This window comes from Schistocerca cancellata, chromosome 7 (assembly GCF_023864275.1).
Source record: "Schistocerca cancellata isolate TAMUIC-IGC-003103 chromosome 7, iqSchCanc2.1, whole genome shotgun sequence".
Lineage (NCBI taxonomy): Eukaryota > Metazoa > Arthropoda > Insecta > Orthoptera > Acrididae > Schistocerca > Schistocerca cancellata.
The window spans coordinates 84,755,949-84,782,488 of NC_064632.1; positions in this window are offsets into that span (position 1 = coordinate 84,755,949).

Consider the following 26,540-nt stretch of genomic DNA (forward strand, 5'->3'; position numbering starts at 1 on the left):
AGAAATGCAGATGATAAACGGTTATTCATCGAACAAATATATTATACTAGAACTGACATGTGATTACATTTTCACCCAGTTTGGGTGCATAGATCCTGAGAAATCAGTACCCATAACAACCAACGACCTCTGGCCGTAATAACGGCCTTGATACGCCTTGGCATTGAGTCAAACAGAGCTTGGATGGCGTGTACAGGTACACCTGCCGATGCACCTTCAACACGATACCACAGTTCATCAAGAGTAGTGACTGGCGTATTGTGACGAGCCAGTTGCTCGGCCACCATTGACAAGACGTTTCCAGTTGGTGAGAGATTTGGAGAATGTGCTGGCCAGGGCAGCAGTCGAACATTTTATGTATCCAGAAAGGCCCGTACAGGACCTGCAACATGCGGTCGTGCATTATCCTGCTGAAAAGTAGGGTTTCGCAGGTATCGAATGAAGGGTAGAGCCACGGGTCGTAACACATCTGAAATGTAACGTCCACTGTTCAAAGTGCCATCAATGCGAACAAGAGGTGACCGACACGTGTAACCAATGGCACCCCATACCATCACGCCGGGTGATACGCCAGTATGGCGATGACGAGTACACGCTTCCAACGTGCGTTCACCGCGATGTCACTAAACACGGATGCGACCATCGTCATGCTGTAAATATAACCTGTATTCAACCGAAAAAATGACGTTCTCCAATTCGTGCTCCCGGGTTCGTCGTCGAGTACACCATCGCAGGCGCTCCTGTCTGTGATGCAGCGTCAAAGGTAGACGCAGCCATGGTCTCCGAATTGATAGTTCATGCTGCTGCAAACGCCGTCGAACTGTTCGTGAGGATGGTTGTTGTCTTGCAAACGTCCCCATCTGTTGACTCAGGGATCGAGACGTGGCTGCTCGATCCGTGATAGCCATGCGGATAAGATGCCTGTCATCTCGACTGCTAGTGATACGAGACCGTTGGGATCCAGCACGGCGTTCCGTATTACCCTCTTGAACCCACCGGTTCCATATTCTGCTAACAGTCATTGTATCTCGAGCAACGCGAGCAGCAATGTCGCGATACGAAAAAACCGCAATCGCGATAGGCTACAATCCGACCTTTATCAAAGTCGGAAACGTGATGGTACGCATTTCTCCTCCTTACACGACGCATCACAACAACGTTTCACCAGGCAACGCCGTCAATTGCTGTTTGTGTATGAGATATCGGTTGGAAACTTTCCTCATGTCAGCACGTTGTAGGTGTCGCCACCGGCGCCAACCTTGTGTGAACGCTCTGAAAAGCTAATCATTTGCATATCGCAGCATCTTCTTCCTGTCGGTTAAATTTCACGTCTGTAGCACGTCGTCTTCGTGGTGTAGCAATTTTAATGGTCAGTAGTGTAAAATCATTTGAACAGACTTTTAAGGCAAGTAAAATTCTATATATATTTAAAACTACTTATATAACATGTGGACACTTAAGCCACACTACGTATGTCGTGCAGCATGTTGCACTTTGCAACAGGTGAATGTCTTTTAGCTTCCAATCCATAATGCTCATACTTAATATTATAAATGCGGAAGTAACTTTGTCTGTTACACTTTCACGACTAAACTGTTGCACTGATTTTGATAAAATTTTATATGGAGATATATTCAACGCTGAGGTAGAGCACAGGCTACTTCAAAAAGTGTACAACACCTTTATTGGTTTGAAGAATATAACGCGAAATATGGAAGAGTAATCGCTCTTTGAAAATGCTATTTACTCTTTGACTTTCGACCTTTGTCATATTTGTGAATATACTTTTATTATTTGATATGTTCTCCATAATACGATTCAAAGTAATGAATACTGTTTTATACAATCCTCTATGTGTTTAATCTGTACCTCCTTACTTATTTCAGTCACAAATCACTTACATTTTAGCCGCTGAGCGTCATTCGTCTGTTATAACTTCTTTGTTGCGGCCTGATTTTTGTGAACAGATCGTAGTCATGTGGTTAGGGTTGCTGTTTTACGAACATGTGTTCCCTGATTCAGTTCTCGTCCGTGTAGCTTTTTTCAGCTCGGGCTCGATGTGAGCGTTGTCCTCATCATTTTATCATCATCGGTGTGCGAGTAACCGAAGTGGCGTCCAATAAAAAGACTTGCACCATGCTCCCGAACATTCCAACCGGGGTCTCCAGTCCAATAAAGCCATACGTACATTTCATCTCATTTTACTAATACGCGAGCGCAGCCGTGGGTAACAGCTACAGTACAATGCTTACACAATTCTCAACGTGCTTAATCTATGCTAATTCACACTTCATTACTAAAATGGAAGGCTACTCTGTCTGTTACGTTTTCACGACTAAAACGCTGAACCGATATCGATGAAATCTGTCTTGAGATAGCTTGAACCCTAACGAAGAAGATAGGCTACTTTACAGAGTAAAAAGTACAAGATATTTATCGATGTGAAGAATATTACGAAATTTAAGGCGAAGTATTTACTGTTTGAAAAAGGTATTTACTCTTTCACTTTTGAACTTCATCATATTTGTGAAAATGATTCAATTGGTTGATAGGTGTTACGTAATATGATTCAACGTAATAAATACAATGCTTATTCAGTTTTCAACGTGTTTAATTCATACTTCCATAGTAATACCCTTACCATTAATAGTGAAAATAACCCGTACTGTTACGTTTTTACGACTCTGATCCTAAACCGATTCCGATGGTATTTGGTATGGAGACAGTTTGAACCTGAGGAAGACGACAGGCTGCTTTAGAAAACTGTATCTTTTTGAGTATTATTAACATTGTTTTAAATATTGTATACGTGACTGGCATGCAGACGACGCTGACATCATAGTTGGCATTCTTAGTGTCTATAGATCATTCCGTCACAGTGCAAATCTAATGTTATTGGTTTATGTCATTGAGTTTCTACACGACCTGGCATAGCTGGAAAGATTTGGTCAAGATATAACAATCAGATAGGACGATAAGCTCGAGAATCATTTTTAAAACTATTGCTATAAGCCTCTCATTTAGCACACGGTTCTAACAGAGAACAAGCTGTGGAAGTTACTCGAATCCAAAAAACCCCAGAGCAATCTCATGTCCGCCGGAACGTGGACGCAGAACATCAGGCGATCTGTAGAGCTACAGAGACAATAGAACAGTGACAAGCGTTGAGGGCCACACGTCTCTTACAGTTTCCAACACGATGGAAGACTCACAACAAGGGCGTCATTTAAAGTCTGTACGACAAAGAGTCATGCTTTTACATGTGGAGCATGGGAGGCTTTTGTTGAGGCTGCGTTTGACTATGATCTATTAACTGACTACGTAAATCATAAATTAGACATCACAGGGGATGGATCAAAAACATAAGCACCATAATACATTAAAATGGAAGGGAGAAGCAGTTGGTATGTGTTGCTCTGGCGGCACAATCTCTCATCCAACATCATGTGAGCCAGAGAAACCTCTAAAAACTCTACTTCTGAACGAATATAATCAATCGATGCATCTTTAAATGTGGTTACAAAATGTAATGCATGGTTTCACATTCGATATACAGCGGAATGAGAGAAACACATACATTATGTACCTACATATCGGCGCCACGTACATTTTTATACATTCGTCTCTACACCACTATATATACAGACATGTAAAATTACTAGCTTGATTACTTATCATTACTCTTCATATAAAACTACTGATATGCGAGCAAAGCAGCGAGTAACAGTTAGTATGTTATATTTGCATGTTAATTGAGTTTCGTTTTGGCTTAGCAATTTTACCTCTCTTCTGAATGGAAATGTGTGTTACTTTCCTATAGCTTTAGTTTCATTGTGTATTTAACTTGGAGATGGTTTTTGATAATACTTCTGCTTAATTTGATTTCCCGCACTGATTATTGATGTGTAGTGGAGCAAAAATGTAGCAAATAGACAACTAAATACACTACTGACAAGACTTGTTCTACTGCAACGCTTTTAAATTTCGGTGGAATATTTACTGCTAGACATATGATCAAGTTGTACCTTCTAATGTGTTTTCACATTTATAAAAAGTAAATTCCATTACCTAAAAACGGAATAAGAAAATATATTAAATTTCTATCACCGGTCTGGCTATAGTCGACAGTTTTGAAAGTGTTCCAAAGCGAAAAATTCTCTCCTGTTGAGCACGACTGGTCGATTACACCACCGTTTTCTCCACCAACAGCAATGTACTATTTCCAGACCTTTTCTTGAGCACTGATCTCTCTAATTCCAAATAGGTGGGATTGTACAGTCTTTGCCTACGTTAACAATCCAATGACCACCGTAAGACCGTAGGAGTTATTAAGTAATGAACGTTGGGTTTTTTTGACCGTTTCTTTGTTCGAAAACGACAGATGAAGGCGTAAAAGGTCGATTACCGACGCCTCCTGCAGCTACTTAGAGAAAATGTTTTACCATAGGTATCAAAGCGTTCATTACTTCCATGTGTCATTGTTAAATGCTTGATGCCAAATTCAAAGCAAACGCCCACTGGTTCTACGCCAGAAAGGTGGATCTCCTGCTACCAACTTCGGACCTCTGCATCAGCTCTTCATGAAGATGCAGAAGAAAGGGAAACACTGTCTCACCGAGGATGTTGATATAAACATCCTGCTCCATATTCGCTTCATGAGTGGACCCAAGCCATGGTCCGAAAAACATTCCCGAAAGATAACAGAACTACGCCTGACCTGAACGTCATCGTCCACACATTTCCGGTTGAACGCCTTTATTGGGCTGTCGTCTTGCTCGATGGCTCGCATCACCTTAAAGGAGGCCAAATCACGAATCGTTGGACCACACTTCACACCATATTGTTTGGCTCTTTCAAGAAGTGCGGCCTTATGTACTGGTATGAACAACAGCCTTAAGAGAGACACGACTCGAAATATCCACTGCATCGAGATCCCTTCGCAATGTTCCTCGTAAACTGTTTCACATAGATACGTATTTACAGATAGCAGCAGATCTTGTTACAACTACTGCCCTTAAGCGGTGTCACGTGCCTACGGGCGGTACACCACTTCTTGTAGACACGTTACACAGTGCGCGTTCGTACGCCAGCAAATTGAGCAACCTCCTTCACGGTGAGGTCACGGGCACGTCCAAACACAATTGCACGATTATAGGATGTAGGTCCGGCCTACACTCCTGGAAATTGAAATAAGAACACCGTGAATTCATTGTCCCAGGAAGGGGAAACTTTATTGACACATTCCTGGGGTCAGATACATCACATGATCACACTGACAGAACCACAGGCACATAGACACAGGCAACAGAGCATGCACAATGTCGGCACTAGTACAGTGTATATCCACCTTTCGCAGCAATGCAGGCTGCTATTCTCCCATGGAGACGATCGTAGAGATGCTAGATGTAGTCCTGTGGAACGGCTTGCCATGCCATTTCCACCTGGCGCCTCAGTTGGACCAGCGTTCGTGCTGGACGTGCAGACCGCGTGAGACGACGCTTCATCCAGTCCCAAACATGCTCAATGGGGGACAGATCCGGAGATCTTCCTGGCCAGGGTAGTTGACTTACACCTTCTAGAGCACGTTGGGTGGCACGGGATACATGCGGACGTGCATTGTCCTGTTGGAACAGTAAGTTCCCTTGCCGGTCTAGGAATGGTAGAACGATGGGTTCGATGACGGTTTGGATGTACCGTGCACTATTCAGTGTCCCCTCGACGATCACCAGTGGTGTACGGCCAGTGTAGGAGATCGCTCCCCACACCATGATGCCGGGTGTTGGCCCTGTGTGCCTCGGTCGTATGCAGTCCTGATTGTGGCGTTCACCTGCACGGCGCCAAACACGCATACGACCATCATTGGCACCAAGGCAGAAGCGACTCTCATCGCTGAAGACGACACGTCTCCATTCGTCCCTCCATTCACGCCTGTCGCGACACCACTGGAGGCGGGCTGCACGATGTTGGGGCGTGAGCGGAAGACGGCCTAACGGTGTGCGGGACCGTAGCCCAGCTTCATGGAGACGGTTGCGAATGGTCCTCGCCGATACCCCAGGAGCAACAGTGTCCCTAATTTGCTGGGAAGTGGCGGTGCGGTCCCCTACGGCACTGCGTAGGATCCTACGGTCTTGGCGTGCATCCGTGCGTCGCTGCGGTCTGGTCCCAGGTCGACGGGCACGTGCACCTTCCGTTGACCACTGGCGACAACATCGATGTACTGTGGAGACCTCACGCCCCACGTGTTGAGCAATTCGGCGGTACGTCCACCCGGCCTCCCGCATGCCCACTATACGCCCTCGCTCAAAGTCCGTCAACTGCACATACGGTTCACGTCCACCCTGTCGCGGCATGCTACCAGTGTTAAAGACTGCGATGGAGCTCCGTATGCCACGGCAAACTGGCTGACACTGACGGCGGCGGTGCACAAATGCTGCGCAGCTAGCGCCATTCGACGGCCAACACCGCGGTTCCTGGTGTGTCCGCTGTGCCGTGCGTGTGATCATTGCTTGTACAGCCCTCTCGCAGTGTCCGGAGCAAGTATGGTGGGTCTGACACACCGGTGTCAATGTGTTCTTTTTTCCATTTCCAGGAGTGTATTTACTAACACATCGTTTTTTTTTCTTTTTACCCAAACATGTCACAGCACGTCTCTCCTTCATCAGTGGGTTTTTGTTTATTGAGAACTGTAAAAAGTGAACACATTTTCGGCTGTAAGTGATCTAATATAGTGCGGCCTAGAGGAAGTTTTTCTTTCGATTTGATTCTTACAGTCATTTTACGTTATATAGTTTTGCGTTTTTTATAAACGCCTTTTTACTTCACAAAACACAACGAGCATTACGTTATTGTTATTTTCAGCCATTATGGCTATATTTGTGAACCGTGACTGTGGCGGAAAATTATTTATTTCAGGTTTCTGCTACCAGTCACTGGTAGCAGAAACCTGAAATAAATAATTATGTGATTGTGTTTTCTAACCCCGCCGGCTTTCGTTTGTTCCCGAGAGAGTTTGGCGCCGTATTTGAATTTTGTTTATTTTTTTTCTTTCGTGGCGACAGGAAAGGCATCGGGCCACCTCTTAAAATTAACCATGCCAAATCCGGCTGTAACCATGGCGACCCTGCGAAAGCTGCTGGACAAAGGCACAAGCAGAAGAAGGAGTTTATATTTTTTCTCTCTTTCTGTGTGTGTGAGTGCGTGTCTGTGTGTGTGTGTGTTTGTGTGTGTGCGTGTGGAAGCTCCGTTATCTGTTTGTGTTGCCTTTTTTGAAAGTTCCTTTAATGTGTTAAATAATGTGCGTTTAGAGATTGTAGTGTTTTCACTTAAAATTTGTTTGCCTTCTGCTATTTCCTTCTGTATGTGGAAGTTCTCTTCTATTGTCAGTTTATGGCATTTTTAAATCTGTTTGTATTCTGGTTGGATGGTGGTTATGGTTCAAATGGTTGTAAGCACATCTGAAGTCATCAGTCCCCTAGACCTAGAACTACTTAAACCTAACTAACCTAAGGACAACACACACATCCATCCTGCGGCAGGAGTCGAACCTGCGACCGTAGCAGCACCGCGGTTCCAGACTAAAGCTCCTAGAACCGCCCGGCCACAGCGGCCGGCGGTTGTTATGAGCTGTTAAGTGTTTGCAAAAGGGCGGAACTTATATCCTATAATTTAATTGGAAGCACGGAAAGGAAAGCAAGAGCTGCAGAACCAAAAGATGAACAATCGGTCCATTTCCTCACGGCTCCACGGCGAACCATCTTAATGCGCCTACTGCATCCAGCCGACTGGCGAATATACACCGCTTCACTGCTATTACCTACGTCAACGATGGAGGGCCACATGATTGCCTGGTGCCAATTCTACACGATCTACAGCGCTCCAAAAGCGACAGGTACACTCTGACCTTATTACATTGCAATGTTCTTGTACGTAGGCTTGCCTTTCTTCAACCTGTCTTCTAGATACGTCATAGGGTCAGCATTGCCCCCTGTGTTCCCGTCCAGAACCCAAACATCATAGGATCAGCATTGTTTCATGTGTTGTTACATTTTTCTGGAACCCATACTGATGTTAGTGCACCGTAATCGATTGTATCTGCCCAGTGTACGTCACTGCCCCATTTCAGGGATACCGGAGGACCGCTGCCGGTAAGAGGGAGCGTGAGCGACAGAGGACGGTGGTATAGGGCGTGTTCTCAAGCAAGGTGGAAGTAGTTTGCTGACGGCGGTGTGGAGAGATGGAGCTCCAGTTTTGCCTAGGTCACCTGCACGCTCTGTTGTGTCGAACATAGGTGGAAGTCGGCAGCCTGGCCTATACAGTTTTGATGCCGCCATCCCGCCGGTTAGAATTTGACAGTCACATACTCTACCGCTGGAGGAAGATGGTCTGCTCGGGGAACCGTTTCGTGTTGCGTGCCTGTATCATTGGCTATATGGTGAGCGCTTTTGTAACAGGCACTAATTTTGTTCTAAACTGATGTATGACCCACTGCATCCTGGTTCCTTTGGGGGACTAGCCAGTATTTGTGGTCGTTCCTCCGAGTTACTGTTGTGAGCGAAGGTGTTCGTTTGTTTTTTCTAACAGGCTGTGTTTAGTCGGTTTTCTGGACGCGTATTCGCGATTTGTTGCGAACGTGGATGATGATTTGATTTTTGTTGCCTAATCGCCATGTCGTGTTCGCCAGCCAGTGCTGTCCGTTAAATTTCTCTGTAAAGTTAACTTTAAAATGCTTGTCTCAGTGTTACATATTTAGTGCCGCCAGCCTTCTTTAATTCAGTGATGTTTTGTATTTTATTAAAATAGATTTTGACCCACTTACTGTTAAGGGCCTGGCGTATTACCTACTTGTCTGGCGTATTACCCTTTTAGTCTTTGCTAGCCTTGTTCTATTCATCGGTGTTTTGTATTTTATTAGAATAGCGTTTAACGCATTCAGTGATTTGTCAGTCTTGTTGCTCTGTATTTTATTAAAACAGTATTAGAATAGTATTTAATTATGCCTGGGCGCCGGCTTTTGTGACCGAGCGGTTCTAGGCGCTTCAGTCCGGAACCGCGCTGCTGCTACGGTAGCAGGTTCGAATCCTGCCTCGGGCGTGGATGTGTGTGATGTCCTTAGGTTAGTTAGGTTTAAGTAGTTCTGAGTCTAGGGCACTGATGACCTCAGATGTTTAGTCCCTTAGTGCTTAGAGCCATTTGAACCATTTTTTGAACCTGAAGTTAGTTACCAATCCATTTCTTGTATTTTAACCAAATTTCATGTAAATCCTAAAGCACCTTCACCAATTATAAAGCCTCTTTCCAAGGGCGCCGGCCGTTGATTCAGTTACCCTGCATGTGTCTTAAATACTGAGCAGCCACCTTAGGCTGTTTCCAGATGATGCTGTCGTTTATCGTCTAGTAAAGTCATCAGACGATCAAAACAAATTGCAAGACGATTTAGAAAAGGTATTTGTATTGTGCGAAATTTCGAAATTGACCATAAATAATGAAAAGTGTGAGGTAATCCACATGAGTGCTAAAACGTATCCGTTAAACTTTGGTTACACAGTAAATCAGTCAAATCTAAACGCTGAAAATTCAGCTAAATACCTAGGACTACAATTACGAACAACTTCAGTTGGAAAGAACACATAAAAATGTGCTGGTAAAGGCAAACCAAAGATAACGTTTTATTGGCGATACACTTAGGAAATGTAACACATCTACCAAAGAGGCTGCCTACACTCCATCCCCTTTTGGAGCACTGCTGCTCTATCTGGGGTCCTTACCACATAGAGAAATAGGGGGTAAGTGTCTCAGGCTTTCGGGTGGACATCATTAAAACAAAGGCCTTCTTCGTGGTGGCGGAATCTTGTCACGAAATTCTAATCACAAACTTTCTCCTCCGAATGCGAAAATATTTTTCTGACGCCGCCCTACATGCGGAAAAACGATCATCGTAATAAAATAAGGGAAATCAGAGCTCGCACGAAAGATACAGGTGTTCGTTTTTTCCGCGAGCTCTTCGAGATTGGAGTAATACAGAATTATTGTGAAGGTGGTTCGATCAACTCTCCGCCAAGCACTTAAGTGTGCTTTGCACAGTATCCATGTACATGTAGATGTAAATGTAGATGAAAGTTTTTTGTAGTGCAATTCTGTTCACTTGGGAATGGTGGGAGTCAGCGTAAGGTGGTCTTTGTGGCCCATGGATCATGTTCCTAAATAAAATCTTTAAGAAAATTATAAGTACTTTAAGTTGTTTAGATTTCGCCGTGGTAGGCGTTTATCACTGGATCTTTCAAGTCTTTTGTTCAGTTGCTAAGTTTAGTTATGGATTCCATGAGTTTGTGTTCTTGATCTGTAATTTTCTGTTAATAACTCTTGCTGCAATTGATTAATATTGTAAATCATTTTGGCATCGCCTTTGTAGACATTTATCATTGGCCTTAAACCGTTCATGCAGTTGTTTAGTATTTGATAAATTGATGTTCTTGATCTGTAATTGTTAAGAAGTAACACCGTATAGCAGTAAATACGTACTGCTGAAACCGTTTTGTATTTTAAATTGTTTTGATAATTACATTTTAGGCACGCCAAAGTGCTGTGGTATTGGTTGTTTTTTAAGGTTCCTCACCTCTGTCGGTGCAAACGGAACCATTACAGGATAACTTTTTTGTCCTTCTGCCTGTCTGTACAACTGTTGAAAACATTTTTTCTCAGGAATGGGCAGACGTAACAAACTGCAATTTATGTCACATACTGAGGTCTATGGTCGCTTAGCGGCGTAAGAGATTGATGCTTTTAAGTCCATGCTGTCAAAAGATACGGCCATTTATGTCACATATTTTGATACTTGAAAATTCACTCATCAAAACCTGTAGGGTGCTTCGCGTTGCCCTAGAATCATGAAATTGCTCATAGACGCGTTTCTGAGTATATCCATCATCAGACATCCAGGAATGATGACGGCACGTAGATCTGGCGTTTCAAGTTGTGTGTGAATAGTCTTGACAGCTTTATTCACTTGGCACCAATGCCACCACTGTTAAATCGAGTATATGGTAAGTGCAAGGTTTCATAGTACAACCAAAAAAAATCCAAAAGATGTAGATTTGTAATTATATCACACGAAAACAAAAATTTTTGTTGTTTGTTAGTAGACTTCCCGCCCGACCATCTATTAAAACCCATTTTGCTTAGCAACGCGTAGACGTAACAAGCTCAAACTTATGTCACATACTAAGGTCTATGCTCCCTAGGCAGTATAATAAACGTTAGCTTCCAAGTCAATGCAGTCAAAAGGTACGGCCATTTATCTGACGTATTTTGATACTCGCAAACTCACTCATCAGAACCTGTAGGGTACTTCTTGTTGATCTAGAATCGAAGAAGCAATTTTCACAGTACAAGTAAAGGAAAACAAATGTTAAATTTGTAATTATATCACTTGAAAAAATATTTCTATAGCGATTAGTTATCCTAATCAAACTAGTAATTAAAAGAATCAGTAGTTCTGCATTCAGGCTGACTGGGTCACTATGGTAAAAGTCAAACATCTTCTAATGAATTCTCTTACTGCTTTGGTTTTGATGAAAGTCTATGTGTGTGTGTTAATGCAGCTAGCCGCTAACTTGGTGTAATGTTTTGTCTGTACAGAAGTGTATCTGTCGCCTTTATCGCTCTCTCACCCTCACACACAATTCTGTACAATAAAGTCAAGGGCTTAGGTTTTCTTATCAGGCTTATCCGTGCAAAGACAGACAAAAAAATTATACTAATGGGAGGATTCTGAGTAACTTCTAGAATTCCATTCGCTCTCTCTTTCTCTCTCTCTCTCTCTCTCTGTCCTTTAGCTGTGTACAGTTCAAATATAAGTTACATGAAATCAGCCTAGTAGAATCTCTGGTGGAGCCCTTCGTCTTAATGTTCAGCTGCTGGCTTGCTAGAAAAGATCTTTACATACGTTATTATTATTAAGCGCTGCATTCAGTTGGGAAAATCGATCGTTTGAACACTTCGTTCAGTTTACGACAGATCTAAAATTTCAGATGTGGACGAAGCCTTTTTGGACGATTTCAATAAAACTCAGAGATTGCAGGCTCTCTTCGTCACAGCTGAAACTTCCCAATTAAGTACAGGGCCCAGACAATCATCAATGATTCAGACAGAGAACGCATTCGTCATTCACTCTAGAATAAAATGGTCACAAACCTTATTTCTGAGGAAAATTGTATATTGAATCCATTTCCGTACATGTTCCGTTTCCGTGGATTTTAAGTCTCACGCAATTTACTTTTACAAGTCCTTCTTTCTCTTTATCTACCACGCTAGCGGCACAAACTTTCCTGTCTCGCTTTAGCGCGAAGAAGAGTAAATAAAAATCTCCTTTAGCAATCCGAAAATCTTCCAACCGATACTTTCCGAAGCTGTTCCTTTCTCTCTCTCTCTCTATAATGACCATGGAGCATACATCTCTGTACCTCTGTTGTTCCAAAGAATAAACGTACTAGAAAAATACCTTGGCGTCGACGAGCTGTCTGCGCATATATGTTACTAGAAAATCTGCTCAGATACTTTTAAACGTAAATAAATGTGGATGATTTGATTGACCATTATTAATTATTGCGGGGTAGAGGGTAATTTTCCGTGGGGATATTACAATCTGACAAGGAATGACGTCATTGCTCATAGACGCGTTTCGGAGTTTATCCATCATCAGACATCCAGGAATGATGACGGCACGTAGATCTGGCGTTTCAAGTTGTGTGTGAAATAGTCTTGACAGCCTTATTCACTTGTCACCAATGCCCCCCCCACCCCCCCCCCACCCCCCCACTGTTAAATCGAGTATTTTCTAAATGTAAAGATTTTAATTGTTTTTATAATTAACTGCTGTTCAAGTGTACATAATTTTCTAATCTCGGTACCTTACCACTCCCCAACCAACTCTCTTCTACTTCGTACTTATAATCTGATAGTTCGCTGTTATTCACACGTGTCAGCACAACCCTTCTTTGGAGTTTCAGAAGAATGGAGCTGTTTATCTAGCCTAATGATATGATGCCGCCAAGCCGGAGAATTAAATAGAAAAAGATCATCACTCGTCCTGCTAAATGCTCCCTTGAGGGCAGCTCAATGTTCCTCTTGTGTAAGGTAGCTGCTCTTCATGTGGAATTTCCTTGGTAGGATTAACGAATTCCGTTCACAAGCTGCGACTTTTTTGAACCCAAAGAAAACACAGCTTGACAAACTGCCTATTGGCTTCTGTCTCGGGTTCTTCGGCCGACGTTCATCTAATGTGGATTGGCGATTTCTACGAACAGCTGGAAGGCGTCGCCATGGGTAGTCCTCTCAGTCCAGTGGTGGCCAACTTCTTCATGGAACAATTCGAAGCACAGGTACTGGACTCGGTGACTTGCAAACCTAAGGTGTGGTACAGGTACGTCGATGATACTTTCGTGGTGTGGAGCCACGGTGAAGAACAGCTCGGTGACTTCCTAAGACACTTGAACAGCCTCCATGCCAACGTAACATTTACCATGGAAGTAGAAAAGGACAAGAAACTGCCATTTCTAGACGTGCTGGTCACAAGGGAAGGCGAAAACCTGGGACACAGCGTGTATCAAAAACCGACACACACGGACCGATACCTGCACAAACTGTCAAACCACCACCCGAGCCAGAAAAGAGGCATGATTAGTACGCTCGTAACGAGAGCAGGACGAATATGTGAGCCGCAACACCTCAAACGAGAAATGCAACACCTGGAAAGTGTTCTGAGGAGCAATGGGTACTCCACAAATTACATTAGAAGTGTAACAGAGCCAAACACTCGGTGATGTAAGGAACCAGAAAAAGAAATGTCGGATAGGCCTTTCTGCCATACATTCCCAGGGTGACGGACAGAATCGGCCGTATATTGCGCAGACATGGCGTAAAGACAAGGAAGATCAAAGAGTGTCTTAGATCGGCGAAGGAGAAAAGAGACCCACTTGCAATGTCGGGAATATACCGTATACCATGCACATGCGGAAAAGTTTATGACGGAATGACTGGACGATCCATTAACACCAGGATCAAAGAGCATAAGCGACATTGCAGGTTGGGCCAGGTGGAGAAATCAGCGTGGCAGAGCACGCACTGAATGAGACCGACCACGTAATAAAATTCGCCGACACGGAAGTTCTGGCTGTAGAGAAGCACTATCACACGCTCTTGTTCAGAGAAGCTGTAGAAATACAAAAACACGCGAACAGTTTCAACAAGAAAGAGGAAAGCCTTAAGGTAAACGGATCCTGGCTTCCCGTACTGCAGCGAACGACCGTCGCAGGTAGCAAGAGGAGAACCGCACCGGAAATGACCGCGGAGAAGCCCTCGGACGTTGGTGCGTCAGGTACATATAGTCTGCGGCCGCGAGCTCGGCTCCAGTTCACCACCGGCAATGGAGGGTGAAGCTTTGACAATGCCAGCCACTCGTGCTGGCGAAACGTCAGAAAAATCATTAGATGAACGTCGGCCGAAGAACCCGAGACAGAAGCCAATAGGCAGTTTGTCAACAAGTGGCCACGAAAGCCTTAACAATTTTGTAAAACACAGCTTATTTGGTAAAAAGAGCATGTCGAAGTTATTTATTGTTTTTGTGTTTTCATGTCGCAAAAAAATGCTTTTTACACATTCTGGAGCAAGAGACGCTCAGAAAAAGTTGAGGCGTGTGCCACCAGGGTGTGACAGCTACCAGATCATTGGCCGTTGACGCGAGTGCCATTTGTGAGTGAGTGAAACAAACTTGGAACTGTGAAGTGAAACAAGCGCTGCATCATTGTAAGAGGTACAGAAGCGAACGAACGTGCCGCGGTACACCATTTTCACTTCATAACGAGTCTGTGCTTAGCATACAATGAATTTCATCGTAAACTAAGAGTCAAATTAAAAATTAAAATGACCTTTCCAGACTCAGTCAGTGCATGTTTAAGCATATTAATGGTAATAGCGTAAGATATTGGAATGATCCAGGGAATATGTTAGGCAAAATATACGATCTTAAGAAAAAAAAATCAGTGCACTGAATGTTAAGCCCAGAGCTCTAAAAACTGCTTATAATATGCAAAAGTATGTCGTAACTAAAAGTTACAAGTCTCAACATGATCAGAGCAATATTTTGGTCAAAATCGGCGTTATTAACAAGAATTGAAGGCGGTAAATATAAGACTCAGAAAGATGATAATTCGTATGTAGCCTCAGTTTGATGTAAAAACATTATATATGTGACACCAATAAGCTACCTCTATTAGTTTTCAAATTATTTACTAAAAACCAAATTTGGAACAAAAATGTCCTTATTCATCATAGATTAAGAATCATTTGTATTTGTAATACAAAAGTTCTAATTACAGCACTCGGTTATGTTCATGCCATAATACAGCTGTACCAAGTTCCGAGATTTTACTCTAAATAATAATAATTATAAGGAACTTTAAAGAGGCAGTTCAGAGGTAATGGTCTACTGCCTGTTCCGTTCTATGAAATTCTAGCTGGCAAAGTTTAAATGCAGTCGAGCTACATCTTTTTCAGTTACTAAAGCAAATTTAACTCTATTTATATAAAAATTAAGAAGATTGTAAATTGTTAAACGACACGGATATTAATTAATATGTGTCCGAGAAAGGTGCCATTTAGATACTTCTACCCGTGCCTAGGGTGGTTGATAGCGGATGTCACGTTTGGTGGCCCACCGCGCCGTTATATAAATACAGCCAGAGAGGAAGCTGGAAGAGACACTTCGCACAGAGATTACAATCTGTCCGCGTCAGTCAAACGCCCACGTGGGCTGTGCCTCTGATGACGTCAGAACTTGACAGCCAAATAAAGCGTTTCCGGTAAAAGTAGGAAGTGAACCCACAAAGACTGTGCGCGGTCCTGAATCGCTAACATTTCACGGAAGTAATTGTTTGTGAGCGCTCGGCAATGTTGACAAAACCGAGTGGCAGGGGGCGAGATTATTTTTCCACTTTTAAGGCGAGCAATTAACTTTTGATGATTAGAAATCAAGGTGATAGACCATTTTACTTGGAACTTCCCGTAGAGGTCGCCTCTAAGCTGTTAATAGTGCTGCTTCGATAGAGATATTATTATTATTATTATTGAAGATATTATTATATTTTGTACATGTGAACTTTCCAAGACATATCAATCAGCTGAAACGCAGAACTTTTATTTATAATCATAGTTCCTGATCCCGTTGAGTAAATAGCGAGTAGAAACGAGCGCAAAGAGTACTGTGGACTTGCAGAGTAGAAATTATGACCAGTAAGTGAAACATATGGATAGATGAAAATAGAGAAAAATAGGAGAAATCATGTTAGTAGGCTGACGTATATAGTAAACTGGTGGAAAATTGGTTTGTAATTCCCTCACATCTCGTAAAAAGGGTTGAGAAACGCATAATCTTGCTTAAGGCAGGTGGCCAATTAACAGATAAATATTAACACATACTGACAACAATGAAAATAAACAAAGGTGTTAAGAACTGCAGATTGTAGAGCATTGATATATTATAATAATACAGCTTTTTAATTATGTGTGTATCAAAGCAAGGTAACTACTGTCGAACAAATGACTTCTTTAGCACACTAATCGGTACGATAATTGAGCCATATGAAGATAGAGCTTACAAAGGTTACTCGATTTTCTAAGTAAAGCGACATCTAAGGCAATGAAATAGGTTGAAAACTAGCCCAAAATGTGACTATTTCAAAAGCCCGTGTTGACTTTCAGAGAATAATAGCTATGGTTAAAAACACTGCAAAGTTCGTGACTCAACTGCAATAACGAGTAACTAATAAAAGTGAGCTAGAGTAACGTCACCATTTTATGAAGCGGCGTATTGCCAATAATTATTTTGAAAAAGTTAAGATAGTTTTCCAAATAATACATTTTTCAAAAAGAAAATTTTTTCTGATAACTTCTCAATTGTTTACTTAAATTATGGAAGGAAAACAGAGTATAAAAGGGTGTTTTGTCGTGCCTTAGATGTAAGGTGAGAAAAGAAATTTAGGTTACGTTACGTGTTTTTCAGGGATATGGAGGCTTCCTACAAGTTGTATGGAGAAAAAAGTGAGGACAACAACCATAGTGACTTCCCCGCTTCCCCTTTTTGTTATAGTGTTGAGAAGGACACGAACCATAGTATCTTCTCACCGTCTACCTTAAATGTTTTAGTGAAAATGGTTCGTATGGACATACACATTGGTGCCTACGATTGTGATTAAATGAGTACTAAAAAGCGAAATGCTTTTGTGTGTTTCTCTTTCAGGTAAAGACTGATACTTCTAAATAAATAAATTAATTTTGTGACAATCGAAACTTTTGTTTAATTTATGTACGTGATTTGAAAAAAATCCACTTTAGCTAAAATCAATTTCATTTCGAAGAGGTCAGCTATACTAACATCATTTGTTTACAATATTTACTTTTGTTCAGAAATAATTTTTTTCACAAAAATAAACAAAAGGTGATGAGGCGAAACACGCACTGTATCATTGGAAGAGGTACAAGGACGAGCAAGTGTGCCGGGATTTACCCCAGTTCTCTACTAACAGCGCGACGTCTTCATAACGCGCCTGTGCTTAACGTACAAAGGATTTCACCATAATCTAAGAGAAAAACTAAAAACTAAAATAGCCTTTCCGAACTCAGTCAGTGTATGCTTAAGTACAGGGATATTACAAATGATTGAAGCGATTTCATAAATTCACTGTAGCTCCATTCATTGACATATGGTCACGACACACTACAGATACGTAGAAAAACTCATAAAGTTTTGCTCGGCTGAAGCCGCACTTCAGGTTTCTGCCGCCAGAGCGCTCGAGAGCGCAGTGAGACAAAATGGCGACAGGAGCCGAGAAAGCGTATGTCGTGCTTGAAATTCACTCACATCAGTCAGTCATAACAGTGCAACGACACTTCAGGACGAAGTTCAACAAAGATCCACCAACTGCTAACTCCATTCAGCGATTGTATGCGCAGTTTAAAGCTTCTGGATGCCTCTGTAAGGGGAAATCAACGGGTCGACCTGCAGTGAGCGAAGAAACGGTTGAACACGTGAATCTGGCCATGCTGGAAAATTGGCTCATGCCACAACTGGAGACCGACAGCGCCGACTTCATCTTTAAACAGGATGGTGCTCCACCGCACTTCCATCATAATGTTCCGCATTTCTTAAACAGGAGATTGGAAAACCGATGGATCGGTCGTGGTGAAGATCATGATCAGCAATTCATGTCATGGCCTCCACGCTCTCCCGACTTAACCCCATGCGATTTCTTTCTGTGGGGTTATGTGAAAGATTCAGTGTTTAAACCTCCTCTACCAAGAAACGTGCCAGAACTGCGATCTCGCATCAACGATGCTTTCGAACTCATTGAAGGGGACATGCTGCGCCGAGTGTGGGAGGAACTTGATTATCGGCTTGATGTCTGCCGAATCACTAAAGGGGCACATATCGAACATTTGTGAATGCCTAAAAAAACTTTTTCAGTTTTTGTATCTGTGTGCAAAGCGTTGTGAAAATATCTCAAATAATAAAGTTATTGTAGAGCTGTGAAATCGCTTCAATCATTTGTAATAACCCTATATATTAATGTTCAATATTGTAAGGTCTCAGAATGATCAAACGAATACGTAACGCAAAATATACGATCTTAAGAAAAAAAATCTGTGGCACTGAATAATAAGACTAGAAGGTTAAAAATTGGTCATAATATGCAAAAGTATGTCGTAATTAAAAGTTATAAGCCTCAATCCGACCAGAGCAATGTTTTAGGCAAAATCGGCGTTTTTACGAAAAATTGAAGACGGTAAATATTAGACTCAAAAAGATGAAAATTCCTCCATTTTGTGCTTTAGAAGGTTACTCTTGATACCTGTGAGCTTGACCCTCGTCGCCGTGGCGTGACGTGTTTGGTCTGCCATTGAGACTCAAAGAACTTCCGGTTGCCCCGGGACTCGTTATCGTTATCTCATCCTGCTCGTCACACGTTTCTTCCATGCACCTGAAAGCCTATGTACGCTTCCAGTTATTATGTGAAATATAATTAAAATTGCTAAAACGTTCTGATCAGACATGTAATTAAAATTAACGTTTTCGACGGTCGTGACAAGGAGATGTCTCGCGATTTTCTAGAATATTGAAAGGAAGCGTTTGTGGATGGATGACGAAATGGGGCGTTTGGAGATTGCCACTGAGAAGGTGATGGTATCCAAAATTGATGATTCAAGTTTGTATAAGTATAAACTGTAATTTACTACAGACGGTAATATAGTGTAAGTCGCTGGAAATATTTCTATTTTCATTAATTAGATTTCAACTTGCTACTCTTTTTAAATAATTTTTAAATAATTTCTGTTACGTATTTATTTTAAGAGAAATATAATTTCTGCAGAGTGCTATTGCTGTAAGTAATTAATTCTTTAAAGGGGCCACACATTGCAGTTACATGGCGCCGCTTACGACTTTTTTTTCCAGAGAGCAGCGTAGCTCGACATCTTACATTCAAGTAAGTAAAAATAAAAACTCTATTTGACGAGATTAGACGGAATAAGTAAGTTACATCGTTACGAGATTACGGAAGAGAGAGGGAGAGTGTGTTAATTGGATACTTTCTGTTAGACGGACATCCACACCCTTCACTGTATATGTGTAGTAATTCTGGCCTCCTAGTGTGCGATGCAGGAGATACAATGACATTTTTAAAACAGGTGGATAAATTTTTTTTTTCAATCTGCGCTTTGCAGCTCCAGAAGTGCATATTTTGAGACGTCGTAAGATAGAACTTTTCTCTGGTTGAAGCGATGTAAGACAAATGTTGTAATCACAGTTTTAAAGTTATGAGAAAAGCGTTAAAACAACGTTTTACGAAGTCTTAGTTTCACAAATCTCCCCTGGATAGTCAGAGTGCTGGAATCTCATATTTTATTTATTTTATATATATATTTTATTTATTTTATATATATATATATATATATATATATATATATATATATATATATATATATATATATAAAGTGACAGTGAACCACAGACAGTAACTTCGTCTTTCATTACATTGTTAACAGCAAACTCGCCTCTGTTTTCGGATAGAAGTTTTTTGCCACACTACACTGGCGACCGAATTTTTCAGATATTTCCGAATTTTTCAGATATTTTGCTGGTTGTAGTGCAGAAGAAATCCGATTAACGCGAATACTTGCTCTTCAGTTTGCCTCTTCCTTATGCTGCACTTATATTTGTATCTGATAACACGATATTGTGAAGCTATGTTCCGAGCTGCATGCTATTGAAACGGCTCTAATATATGCCAAAACACTCCACGAGATTCAAGACATGTTTCACCTGATTATGCCTTAGGAAAGCGACCTGTTTTGTAAAAAATATATTTTGTACAGAGACACCTAAGGCGTGATTTACTTATAGCTTTACCCATCAACAGTTGTGGCAACAGAAATATCTGAAACTTTTACAAAATAATTTCTTCTCAAAACTACCTGAATTGCTTTAGTGTTTCATTTGGCACAATAAAACAACTGTCTTTCAAATGTTTCAAGATTTATTAAGGTCATTCGCGACTTACAAGGAGACCACACAGCTATCGGATTTTTATAATGTCTTATAACTGTGGTACGTGAATCTCACAAACAAAATATCAGTGTCCCGAAGTAGTTCTACGCAACTCTCAAAAATTCTAGAGAAAATCGAGTTTGAAAACTCTCAAGTTTACACAGCACCTCTAATTGCCTAATGCTAGAAAGGTTTTACGATGGTACAATGCTTGCGTCCTTTTCAGTCATTGCTGGTCTGCTTTTAATGTCCTCCTTGCACCGTCCGTCATTGGTTATTTTACTGCCTAGGTAGCAGAATTCCTTAACTTCATCTCCTTCATGACCATCTATCCTGATGTTAAGTGTCTCACTGTTCTCATTTCTACTACTTCTCATTACCTTCGTCTTTCTTCGATTTACTCTCAGTCCATACTCTGTACTCATTACACTGTTCATTCCGTTTAGCAGATGATGTAATTCTTCTTCTCTTTCACTCAGGATAGCAATGTCATCACCGAATCGTATAATTGATATCCTTTCTCCTTGAATTTTAATTGCTCTCCTGAATATTTCTTTTATTTCCATCATTGATTCCTCGTTGTACATACTTGAACAGTAGGAGCGAAAGGCTACATCCTTGTCTTACACCCTTTTTAATACGAGAACTTCTTCGTTCTTGGTCGTCCACTCTTATTATTCCCTCTTGGCTGTTGTACATATTGTATATGACCCATCTCTCCCTATTGCTTACCCCCACTTTCCTCAGAATTTCGAATAACTTGCACCAGTTTACATTGTCGAACGCTTTTTCCAGGTCAACAAATCCTACGAATGTGTCTTGATTTTTCTTTAGTCTTGCTTCCATTATTAACCGCAACGTCAGAATTGCCTCTTTCGTGTCCTTACCTATCCTAAAGCCAAACTACTCGTCATCTAGCGCATCCTCAATTTTATTTTCCGATCTTCGGAATATTAGTCTTGTCAGCAACTTGGATGCATGAGCTGTTAAGCTAATTGTGCCGTAATTCTCGCACTTGTCAGCTGTTGGCATCTTCGGAATTGTGTGGATGATCCTTTTCCGAAAGCCAGATGATATGTCGCCAGATTCATACATTCTACACACCAACGTGGATAGTCGTTTTGTTGCCACTTCCCCCACTTATTTTAGAAATAATGATGGAATGTTATCTATCCCTACTGCTTTATTTGATCTTAAGTCCTCCGAAGCTCTGTTAAATTCTGCTTCTAGTGCTGGATCCCCTATCTCTTCTAAATCGAGTCCTGTTTCTTCTTCTATCACATCAGACAAATCTTCCCCCTCATAGAGACTCTCAATGTATTCTTTCCACTTATCCGCTCACTCCTCTGCATTTAACAGTGGAATTCCCGTTGCACTCTTAATGTTATAACCTTTCCTATTAATGTCAACGAAGATTGTTTTGACTGTCCTGTATGCTGAGTCTGTCCTTCCGACAACCATTTCTTTTTCGATGTCTTCACATTTTTCTTGCAGCCATTTCCTCTTAGTTTCCCTGCACTTCCTATTTATTTCATTCCTCAGCGACTTGTATTTTTGTGTTCCTGAGTTTCCCCGATCATTTTTGTACTTCCTCCTTTCATCGAACAATTGAAGTTTTTCTTCTGTTACCCATGGTTACTTCGCAGATTCCTTCTTTGTACCTAAATTTTCCTTCCCAAATTCGGTGATTACCCTTTCTAGAGCCGTCCATTCCTCTTCAACTGTACTGCCTATTGAGCTATTCCTTCCTGTTGCATCTATAGCCTTAGACAACTTCAACCGTTTCTCGTCATTCCCTAGTACTCCCGTATCCGACTTCTTTGCGTATCGATTCTTTCTGACTAATGTCAGAAACTTCAGCCTGCTCTTCATCATTACTATATTGTGATCTGGGTCTGCCGGCCGTAGTGGCCGTGCGGTTCTAGGCGCTACAGTCTGGAGCCGAGCGGCCGCTACGGTCGCAGGTTCGAGTCCTGCCTCGGGCATGGATGTGTGTGATGTCCTTAGGTTAGTTAGGTTAAATTAGTTCTTAGTTCTAGGCGACTGATGACCTCAGAAGTTAAGTCGGATAGTGCTCAGAGCCATTTGAACCATTTTTTTTTATCTGGGTCTATGTCTGCTCCTGTGTACGCCTTACAATTCAGTATCTGATTTCAGAATCTCTGTCTGGCCATGATGTAATATAACTGAAAGCTTCCCGTATCACCCGGCCTTTTCAAAGTATACCTCCTCCTCTTGTGATTCTTCAACAGAGTATTCGCTATTACTAGCTGAAACTTGTTACAGAACTCAATTAGTCTTTCTCCTCTCTCATTCCTTTTCCCAAGCCCATATTCTCCTGTAACCTTTTCTTCTACTCCTTCCCCTAAAACTGCATTCCAGTCTTCCATGACTATTAGATTTTCATATCCCTTTATATGCTGTATTACCCTTTCAGTATCCTCATACACTTCCTCTATCTCTTCATCTTCAGCTTGCGACGTCGGCATGTATACCTGAACTATCGTTGTCGGTGTTGGTTTGTTGTCGATTCTAATAAAGACAGCTCTATCGGTGAACTGTTCAGAGTAACACACTCTCTGCCGTACCTTCCCATTCGTAACGAATGCTACTCCCGTTATACCATTTTCTGCTGCTGTTGATATTATCCTACACTCATCTGACCAGAAATCCTTGTCTTCTTTCCACTTCACTTCACTGACCCCTACTATATCTAGATTGAGCCTTCGCATTTCCCTTTCCAGATTTTCTAGTTTCCCTACCACGTTCAAGCTTCTGACATTCCATGTCCCATCTCGTTGAACGTTATTCTTCCGTTGATTACTCAATCTTTTTCTCGTGGTAACCTCCCCATTGGCACCTTCTTTTAAGATCCTTAAACCAAGTGTCAGCTATGATTAAATTATGTTCTGAGCAAAATTCTACCAGGCGGCTTCCTTTTTCATTCCTTTCCCCCCAGTCCATATTCACCCACTATTTTTCCTTCTCTTTGTTTTCCTACTATCTAATTCCAGTCCACTATGACTATCAAATGTTCGTCTCCCTTAACTATCTGAATAATTTCCTTTATATTATCATACATTTCTTCAGTCTTTTCATCATCTGCGGAGCTAGTTTACATTTAACTTGTACTGCTGTGGTGGATGTGATCTTTGCACCATCTTGGCTACAATAATGCGTTCGTTATGCTGTTCACAGCAGTTTATCCACATTCCTTTTTTTAGCCATTATTAAACCTACTCCTGCATTACTCCTATCTCATTTTGTATTTATAATCCTAGATTCATGTGAACAGAAGTCATGTTCCTCCTGCCACAGAACTTCACTAGGTCCCACTATATCTAGCTTTCACCTCCTGGGGCCTCGCCACTCTTTGGCGGATTCGTGCTTGCCTACCACGGGGCCCCAGCCTTTGCAGCATCATTTCCCTTCTGCGCTGCATGTCTATCCTCTTGTCATTCCTTTTCCCCTCCCTTGGGGAATATATCTGGGGTGTTATTGGGAATGTTCGCATTGTTCGTTCCTGAGATGAGAACAGAGTCACCACTGATTTTCGTTCCCTTTCCCTTTTTTTGTTTCCCTTCTCCTATCCTTCCTCCACTTCAGCGATTAAGGTTCCTCCTTTTTTCCTTCTTCCCTGTGCACTCCTGAAGGCCGGCCCACGCGATGACATGTAGCAAGGGACTGAATAGCGCGTAATTCCAAGCCCTGGGGCGACAGGTAGGGTTCGCACATACCCCTGGTACAGGCCAAGCCCAGGGAGGGGTGACTACCTGAGCTGCTTCGTTCCCAAATTGCCGATTGGTGCCTCTGTCAAGTATTCGGGAGGTTTGACCTGAAGTGTGAGCAATCACCTAAGGCGAGTGTGACCCCCTGTGAAGCCTCCCCCCCCCCCCCCCCCCCCCAGTTGGAAGGAGCCCGCCATTGGAGACATTTTCTCGCAGGGAGTCAATCATATTCACAATCAACGTCTACGAAGTGTAAACGGAATGGGGCTAACGATTCGAAGACCCATCTATCTGCATGGTTCCTCGTGGTGTTATGTACTGAAGATGTTCAGTCCTTTGCAATGGGAAATCCGTGTATTATTCAGAAAAGTGTTCATGAAATTTCCGGGCCTGCGAAATCCTGCTCTCGTTTAAGGAATGGCACTTCGCTTTTGGAGACTACTTCTGATTCTCGAGTACAACAACTGCTTGCCGCCTCGCTTCTTCACAGCTATCCTGTTCATGTCGAGGCCCATAGAACTTTGAATTCTTCCCATGGTGCTATTTACACTAGGCTGCTCGAGGGTCTGGCCGGCACTGAAATCCAATCATACCTCTCTGATCAGGATGTAATTGCCATCCATCAGGTGATGAAAAAGGTAGGTTCCACCTTAGTGTTCTCACCTTTGAGAGAATGATGCTTCCGTTCAAGATCAAAGCAGGCTATGAAATTACCACAGTCCGATCGTACATTCCGAATTCGTTGCGCTGCTGCCAGTGTCATCGTTTCAACCACACTTCCACGTCTTGTGACACCCAGCCAAATGTTTAGCCTGTGGTAGGGGTGCACACGAGGACAATTGTCTGCCTCTTTCTCCCCACTGTATCAACTGCAATGGCGGCCATGTCGCCTCCTCTCGAGATTGTCCTGTGAATCTTGAAGAGCGGGCTGTCCACGAGATCTGGGTAAAGGAAAAAGTGCCTTACTCGGTCACTCGTAAGTTTTTGGCTAATTGCAAGCCCTGCTCTCTACTGTCTGGCACTTATATTTCTGCTCTTGCTACATCTCACTTCATGAACGACATGGCCACGCAGACATGCGATCTCACGTTCAGCTCTGAGGTTGTGAAATCGCCCAGTGTCAAGGTAGCATCGCCGTCCACTCATCCAGTTGTGCAACAAGCCATCAAACTCTCGCCTCAAGGGGCGAAACCACTGGCTGCACGACTGCCAGGTCCGAAAGGACAGGAGGAGTACTTCTGTGAAGACTTCCTTGGTTCCTCCAGCCAACCAACAACTGAGTCTTCTTCTGCTAACTGCAAAGACTAGAAGAAGTCCAACAAAGGCAAACGGTCTTCTCCTTCGCTGACTCGAAGATCCTCTTCGACAGTGTCGCCACTTGATACTGAGACGCCCAGCTTAACCCGCAGGACAGAGCAGGTAGTTTAAATTGTGGAAAGGGGCCAAAGTAAGGGGCTGTCAGTTACACTCGAACATACACCGTTATTATTTGATCAAACATTACAAGAGCCCAAAAAAATTTTTTTTAAACACACAGCTTTAAGCTTCGGGACTTAATTACCGGCCAAAAGCCACATTAATTTAAAAACGGCTGAAGGCCAATAACTTAAAACGCAAGCATAATTAGAAATTTAAAAGGCAAGCCTTACCTTACAATAGTTCCTTATTTAGGCTGAATGCCCAAAGAATCGGACACTTCAAGAGCAAACAAGTTAAATTCAAATCGGCTGTAGGCCTAACACTTAAAACTCCCTAAACATTAATTTTTTTAAAAAAATACCAAAGGCCATACGTGAAACAGTTCTTTAATTTAGGCTGAAGGCATTAAGAGCAAAACAACTCAAACTCAGAATCGGCTGAAGGCCCAACACATAAATTTCAACAACATTAAAATTTTTAAAATGCCAAAGGCCTTACAACAGTTCTTTGAACTAGACTGAAGGCCGTAAGAGCAAAACAACTCAGACTCAATATCGGCTGAAAGCCCAACACAACATTAAAACCTTGAAAATGTCAAAGGTCTTATGTGAAACAGTTCTTTATATTAGGCTGAATGCCAAAATAATCTTACGCCTTAAGGGCAAAACAACCTTAATTTAAAAAAAAAAAAAGATTGGCTAGAAGCCATGCAAGTACAAACAACAAGAAAAAAATAAAAGAAAGGCAGTACACCCAAGGGCACTCAGATGTTTAAGGGATGGCCTGGAATTCAAACACTA